Genomic DNA, 7,540 nt, shown 5'->3' with positions numbered 1-7,540 from the left:
CACCCCTACCACCATCTCTACCACCACCATTATCGCCTCCGCCACCGAATCCGTCTCCTGCACCACCACTACATTACCGTCATCGTTACCAAAACCATTACTACCATCACTACCACTACTACTACTACTACTACTACTACTACTACTACTACCATCACGATCGAGAGTGGCTCTACGATGCCGTTCGACCTTCTTGAAAGATCAGCCAGATTTCCTCAACTCCTACTCTTCGGTCTTATGAAAGGAAGAACATATTGAACAATGTAGTAGTTCTAGCAAAGCAGAACTTCGAAACCGGAACGTCTTTAATCATGGGTTTATTCAACAGGGGTTGATCCGAGGGTGAACAACAACAATCACTACCCCAGCCACTATAGAGTTGCTATACCTGTATTTACCACATAGGAGCAAGGAAACCTTTATGTGGTCGTTCCTACGGTTAGAAATAGCAGTCAAATTCTTACTTTCTTTAAGCTTGCTTTCTTGAAAAAGAATGATACACTGAATAATGTAACGCAATGGGTGCTGCCTGGAAAAAGACAGGACGGTCACGACTGGAACGTCTGTGATTATAGATCAGTTCAATAAAGGATGACCAAGGGTTCAACAACAGCAACAATAACAGTAGCAACAGCAGCAACAACAACAGCAGCAGCAAGAAACACTATCAACAACTATTCACCGAAATCACCACTTTCCTTATCGAGCCGTAGCACAGCCTCAATATGCCCGCCCGACCTGCTAAAATAGCAGCTAATTTCCACCGCGTCACTAGAATCAACAAGCTGGAATTTTGACGCTGTTCAATCACAGCTTTGCTCAATCAAGGCTGAACTGGAATGAAACAATGTCAACAGCAATAACGTCACTAACTCTATAGTAACTATCACTACAGTAACTACCACTATAGTAACTATCACTATAGTTACTATCACCACCTTACTGTCATAGCGACAAATATAACTAATATCAGCATCATTATCAATGTCAGAATCAGTCGGCGAGCTGGCAGAAACGTTAGCACACCGGCCGAAATACTTAGTAGTATTTTGTCTGCCGCTACCTTCTGAGTTCAAATTCCGCCGAGGTCGACTTTGCCTTTCATCCTTTCGGGGTCGATTAAATAAGTGCCAGTTATGCACTGGTGTCGATATAATCTGTTTGTCTGTCCTCGTTTGTCCCCTCTGTGTGTAGCTCCTTGTTGGCAGTAAAGAAAGAAGAATCGTTAGCACACCGGGCGTAATGCTTAGTGGTATTTCATCTGTCTTCCCGTTCTGAGTTCAAATTCTTCCGAGGTCAACTTTTCCTTTCATCCCTTTCGGGGCCGATAAATTAAGTACCAATTACGTATTGAGTCGATCTAATCGACGGGCCTCCTCCACAAAAATTTCGGACCTTGTGCCTAAAGTAGAAAAGATTATCAATGTCAGAATCTAATATAGTGTTTCTCAGCGATCTTTTACCTATGGACTCCTTTGATCCTCCAAGCCATCTCTTGGATTATACTCTTATAATTAAACGATATTAGGAATTGTATAAAAATAATTATCAAAATATTTTGTGCATTGTAGAAGCATAACCAATTTATTGCAGATAAGTTTTATCAACAAAATCTTACATGGACCCCGAAGGGTCATATGGACCTCGGTTCAGAACCACTTGTACAATCCTTATAAAAATGCCTACCAAATTGGGAAGATTTTTTCATAGCCAATACTTTGCTCATATAATCGCGCTGGGAGACGTGAAAAGAAATGCTTCTTTAACTGGGAAGCGAGAAAAGAAACGCTTCTTTAACTGGATTGTATGCAGTCCATCTCATGTAATATGTTCGGTTGATGAACGCAGGCAAAAGAGGGAACAAGATCATTAGTGAGTGGAATTTAGTAGACGGAAACTGTGTGGAAACCTCTGTGTGTGGGGGGGTATGTGTGTGTGTGTGTGTGTGTGTGCGTATGCGTATGTAAGTGTGTGTATGCGTATGCATATGTGTGTATGTGTATGTGTGCGTGTCTGTGAGTGTGCGTGTGTTTGAGCCTATTTATGCTTTTCTTTCTCTTTCTCTTTCTCTCTCTCTCTCTCCCCCCTTCTCTTTCTCTCACCCTTTTTTCTCTCTTCCCCTGTATGATATATATATCCTTTTATTCTTTTATTCTTTTATTCTTTTACTTGTTTCAGTCATTTAGGCTGCGATCATTTTAGGGCACCACCTTGAAGAATTTAAGTCGGATGGATGGAACCCAGTAATAATTTTTATTTATTTTTTTTAAAAGCCAGGTAACTTATTCTATTAGTCACTCTTGCCGAACCGCTAGGTTACCGGGACGTGAACACTCCAACACTGCTTGTCAAGTGGTAGTGGGACACACACAGACGGACACACATACATACATACATACATACATACATACATACATACATACATACATACATACATACGTATTCCGCTCTCCAGTGATCTTCCTTATTCATACAGTTTCCGCTTACCAAAACCAGGCACAAGGCTTTAGTCGGCCCATGTCTAAAGTAGAAGACACTCGCTGAAGGTGCCACGCACTGAATCTGAACCCAGAACCATGTGGCTGGGAAGCAACTTTCTTACCAAACACACACACACACACACATAGACATGTGTGTGTCTGTTTGTGTGTGTATATATAGTATATATGCATACATATATGCGATAGATAGATAGATAGATAGATAGATAGATAGATAGATAGATAGATAGATAGATAGATAGATAGATAGATAGACAGACATACAAACAGACAGACAGACAGACAGATAGTCACGAGGTATGTCAGAGAAACAGCAGCTCAAATGAGAACTCACAAAATTACGTAGTCTAAACTTTATAACGCTCCGATAACAAGAGGCACTACGAATATTGTACGTCTGCGCGCGTGTGCGTGTGCGTATGCGCGTGCGCGTGTGTGTGTGTGCGTGTATATGAGAGAGAGAGAGAGAGAGAAATAAACAAATAGCTAAACGAATAAAGAAATAAACGAATAACTGGTGGAGATGGTGCCGTGAGAGTCATTAAACAGGGTATTCATGATGTTAGCTGCTGTGTGCCAAACAGATAATGCACGCAGTAAACAGCACAATAAAGTAGGTAATCTTAAGCAGCTAAACAAAGTGGCTAAAATAAATGACATTGTCAGCTGTTCCTCGGTAGTATAGTGGTAAGTATCCCCGCCTGTCACGCGGGAGACCGGGGTTCGATTCCCCGCCGGGGAGGCCAGTTTTTTTTTTTTAATTCTTTGAGTTTTAGTTGAGAAAGCCGACGAGTACTTATTCTATTAGTATTTGTTTCGCATGATTTTAAAGTGAAATCATGTTGAAACAGATATAGTTATATTCGGGGATTGTCTTATTTTATCAGTTGAAACAAACACTTTATATTCAGTCTTCGTTTCAGCTTCATTGCCTTCGCTAAGACGTAGGTATTGTTTTCAGTCGTGTTTGCTTGTTTGTCCGTGGACAAGATATATCAAGAACCGCTGGATGGATTCCGATGAAACTTTCAGGCATGTTTGGCCCCATGATTGGCACGAACTGATTAGGTTTTGGGATCGATCCGGTACTGGACAAGGATTCTGGATTATTTTTCCGTTTTTTTTTTTACTTAATTTTTGAGAACGGTCAGGTTCATTTTTAGTATCCTCGTTTGTGACAGCAGTCGAGTTTATTTCAGATATTCACATTTTAAAAATCATCTCTGGCTAATCGTTGGGGGGACGTTGGTATTGTCTTGACGGAGGTTTGCGCTCTCTGGGTGCTCTTATCATTATCATTACTTTAGTTCCTTTGTCAAAGCTTTTGTATCTTTTCTGTTTGGCTTCACTTTTTGAATATTCAAAGTTCAGTGAAATTTTTCAAATTTGGTGCATTAATGTAATTTTTTATGCTGAGTCTCAGGGCCTAATTCACTTGTTCCAATTTTTTTTTCTTTAAGTTACAGAGATTTAAGGCTTCATAATTTTTACCCAGTCAGAAACAGGATTTGGAAGCTGTCATTTTGTGCGTGACCACAATCGTAAGACGATTCTGGTCTTACATAATAATAATGTCAACATTGCGACGATAGCATGTGTTTTAAGCATTTAATAAGTAAAAAGGGACCAAAAGATCAATAAATAACACATATTTTGTAGTTTCAAGCATTCAGTATACATTTTATGCGAAAAAAAAAGATTAAGCACATTTTGTAGTGTACAAGCAAGAACACGAGCGGTTTTCCGTAAACTCATTTGGAACTCTCCAACGCTTCTTACTATGGAAACAGACACCTATTTGTCTGTGGGTTTTGATTTGTTAAAATTACCCCAAATTTACAAACTTTAAAAGTTATTAACTGCTTATTTATTGAATTGTATCGAAAATTAATTTCCTCTCAAAAGAGGTCATAGTGAGTGCACTGGTTAAATTTCATGAAAGAACATATGTGATTGCAGTGAAAGTCGATATCATTCTAGAATGAACAGTAATCGAACACGCGCATGCAGGAATTTCGTTCGATGTTTAATAAATAAGTTTACACAAAAGACTAAGATGACAAGGCAATTATTTTGAATAAGTAAAAGTGAAATAAAATATTAACATTAACGAATAAATGGCACTAATTGGCGGTCAATCAACTCTGGGAGTATTTTCTCTCAATTGACAATAGAAAACGACAAATTGATTGGTAATTGAACGTGGAAATTTGGGTGACAAATATCTAAAACTTTAGCTAACAGTTTCTTATATATGACAAAAAATGAGCGGTATTTTTCGACTTTTGCGTGTCTCACTTGATTTGACTCGTACACGCCCATTATTTATTCTTTAATTCCATTTCATGAAGAAGGAATATTAGTATCAACATTTCAAATTACGAGTTATTTTTTTATCAGTAAGCATAATTGAACGATATTTTAGCAAATTCTTATCATTTTTACGAATTTTACAGATCGAATTCATCGGTTACATTCTTAAAAAAAGCACTATTCGGTCGGTTCTGGTAGCATTCTCATGTCTTTTCTAGGGTGTCTTCCTGTTGCTGGTCTAACAAGGCCTTTCATTACAGCCCCCAGGAGGATTACGCATCACACCTACATATCATTGGCAACATGTCTACGTTGTAACGCAATGAGGTGGCCAGCAGAATCTACTGGTATTTGGTGCTCAAATGGAAGGGTTAGCTTGCCTCATCTGCAAGTCGGTGCCGAACCTTTGAAGTCCCAGCTGCTCGGAGACCATCCAGATTCTAAACACTTTCTTCAGAATATAAGAGCCTACAATTCCGCTTTCCAAATGACAAGCTTTGGTTACACATCAATAAGAGATGGAAATTATATGTCCACCTTCAATGTACAAGGCCAAATTTACCACCAAATTGGCTCCCTTATTCCATAAGATGACGATGAACACAGCTTTCTCCAGATTTACTTTAAGGGGAACGGACCTGAGGAAACTGCACGAAGAGCTACAGGAACAAGACCATCTCTTCAGCAACCCTTCAATATATGCTTCATACCATAAGCCCCTACGCAATCATTTTCAAAACTGCTCTTCAGGGTAGAGATACTAACACCAATCAGTTTAAGGCTGTCATTCGAGGTGACTGCGCTCCACCAGGGCCAGCATCACAGTTGCTTTAACAAACCCCAAGCCGACGAAGTTGCGGTGCTTATAACAAGTCTCAATCAGTGTACTTCAAACCGTGAGATTGTTCTTGAATGGCAAGTCTCACGTCTTCAAAATATAAATGAACTTAATCCTGCGTATGATACCCTCCAATATCCATTACTGTTCCCCTATGATGACGATGGCCACCGCACTTACTTGCCAAAGTTTAATCCGAAAACGTTAATGCATCTTCAATCACGGAAAACCAATTCACAGATGGAATTTTATGCATTTCGGCTTATGGTTGGCAACAATGACATCAACATTTTTCATAGAACTCAGATACTCCTCAATCAATACTGCATAGACGTATTTGCTAAGGTAGATATTTCTTATTTTATGATTTCTTTCTGAGAGAATGAGGCACTTTGTAACCGGCACTTACTAAGGAGACATGCTACGACGCTACCAGGCTTCTATCCTACGTTGAAGAAAGAGAAAAATTTTTGAATCCTGAACAATCTGTTGTCTATAATTCTACTTTGACAATGCGTCTTTGCGATGAAAAGAGTCCAATTACCCATTCGATTAAACTTTGCTATAACCATTAACAAAGCCCAAGGTCAGTCACTAAAAGTGGTTGGGCTGGACCTCAGTAAACCAAGCTTTTCACACGGCGAGCTGTACGTGGGGTGTTCCATAGTAGGAAACTCAGCGAATCTCTTCTACTACGTGGTTTACAAGGCAGCCCTCCAATAGTTTTTCCGTTGAGTTGAAATCCTCTTCAGGTTGGCCCTTATTGCGCTTATATACTCCTCATGATAGGTTATGTTAATCTTCCAACAAATGCCCGCTGTTAAAGTCAAACATCTTTTTATTTCAATGCACTGCTTCCCAGATGCCACGCATAATTTCATATTGCAATTAAACATATTTCTTACAGATTGCCTTAATGTCCATAGAAATGTCGTGTATGCTTTTTGTACCGATTCTTCAGCCACCCTGTCAATGAAACGGCATTCCGAACGATAATTTTCCATAGTTTCACATTTTAATACCCGATATCTGCAAATAAAACATGTTCCTTTTTGAATACCACTTATTTTTGATTTAATGTCTCAACTATGTCATATAATCCTCAATTTTAAGCATGGACAGAAGCGGAATTACACCTTTTTAGACTTCAGTTCTATCATGAACTTACACCGTCCAATGGACGGTGGGGGGGGGGGGGCATTTGCTAGTTATATATAAAGAGTAATACAGGAAGAGCAAAATGAAAAATTAATGGAATTTAAAAAGTTAATTAGCCTCCCCGGCGGGGAATCGAACCGCTGTCCCCCGCGTGACAGGCGGGGATACTTACCACTATACTACCAAGGAAGGGACGGTGGAAGCTTCTATTTTAACTCCTTTCATAAATTACAGCAAGTTAGGATAGAATGCAAGGTTAACTTCAGGAGATTCGAACTCAGAGCGCAGAGAACAAGTACAAATAGCGAAAGTTATATTCTATTCATCGAACTAAAAGTTCACCATCAAATTAGGCACTATCATGCTATTAGCTGTCAGAAGTGAAAGTGCTCACTGCTAGTGAAGTATCTGTCTGTCTGTCTGCCTACCTGTTGCTGGCCTGTCGATTCTTTGGCTACTGACAGCTAATACCATGACTGGCCGGAGCGAGCTATATGTCTGTCTGTCTCTCTCTCTCTCTATCTATCTATCTATTACTCGAAAGTTATTGGAACAAATTCGACACCTATATCCATGCGTTTGCAAACACAACACAGAGTATAAGGGTACTCGCGTCCGCGCTAGCTAGTCGTGAGTGGTCGATCCTATTATTTTTAAACTTCAAACTTCATTTGTTTTCTATTTTGATAAATTCTCTCTGTTGAAAATTATATTTTTATATTTTAAATAA

The 7,540-nt window shown here is 39.3% G+C and overlaps 1 non-coding gene across 1 annotated transcript; it reads left to right on the top strand.

Moving 5' to 3' along the window:
* Window positions 1-3,171: 3,171 nt before the first annotated feature.
* Trnad-guc (transfer RNA aspartic acid (anticodon GUC)) lies at window positions 3,172-3,243 on the top strand. Its single transcript has one exon. It is a non-coding gene; the product is annotated as a tRNA-Asp (tRNA).
* The last annotated feature ends 4,297 nt before the right edge of the window (window positions 3,244-7,540 follow it).

The sequence above is a fragment of the Octopus bimaculoides genome, chromosome 6, assembly GCF_046866305.1.
Source record: "Octopus bimaculoides isolate indiv1 chromosome 6, ASM4686630v1, whole genome shotgun sequence".
Lineage (NCBI taxonomy): Eukaryota > Metazoa > Mollusca > Cephalopoda > Octopoda > Octopodidae > Octopus > Octopus bimaculoides.
The sequence above is the reverse complement of the archived record's forward strand: the minus strand, read 5'-3'. Positions and strand labels throughout refer to the sequence as shown.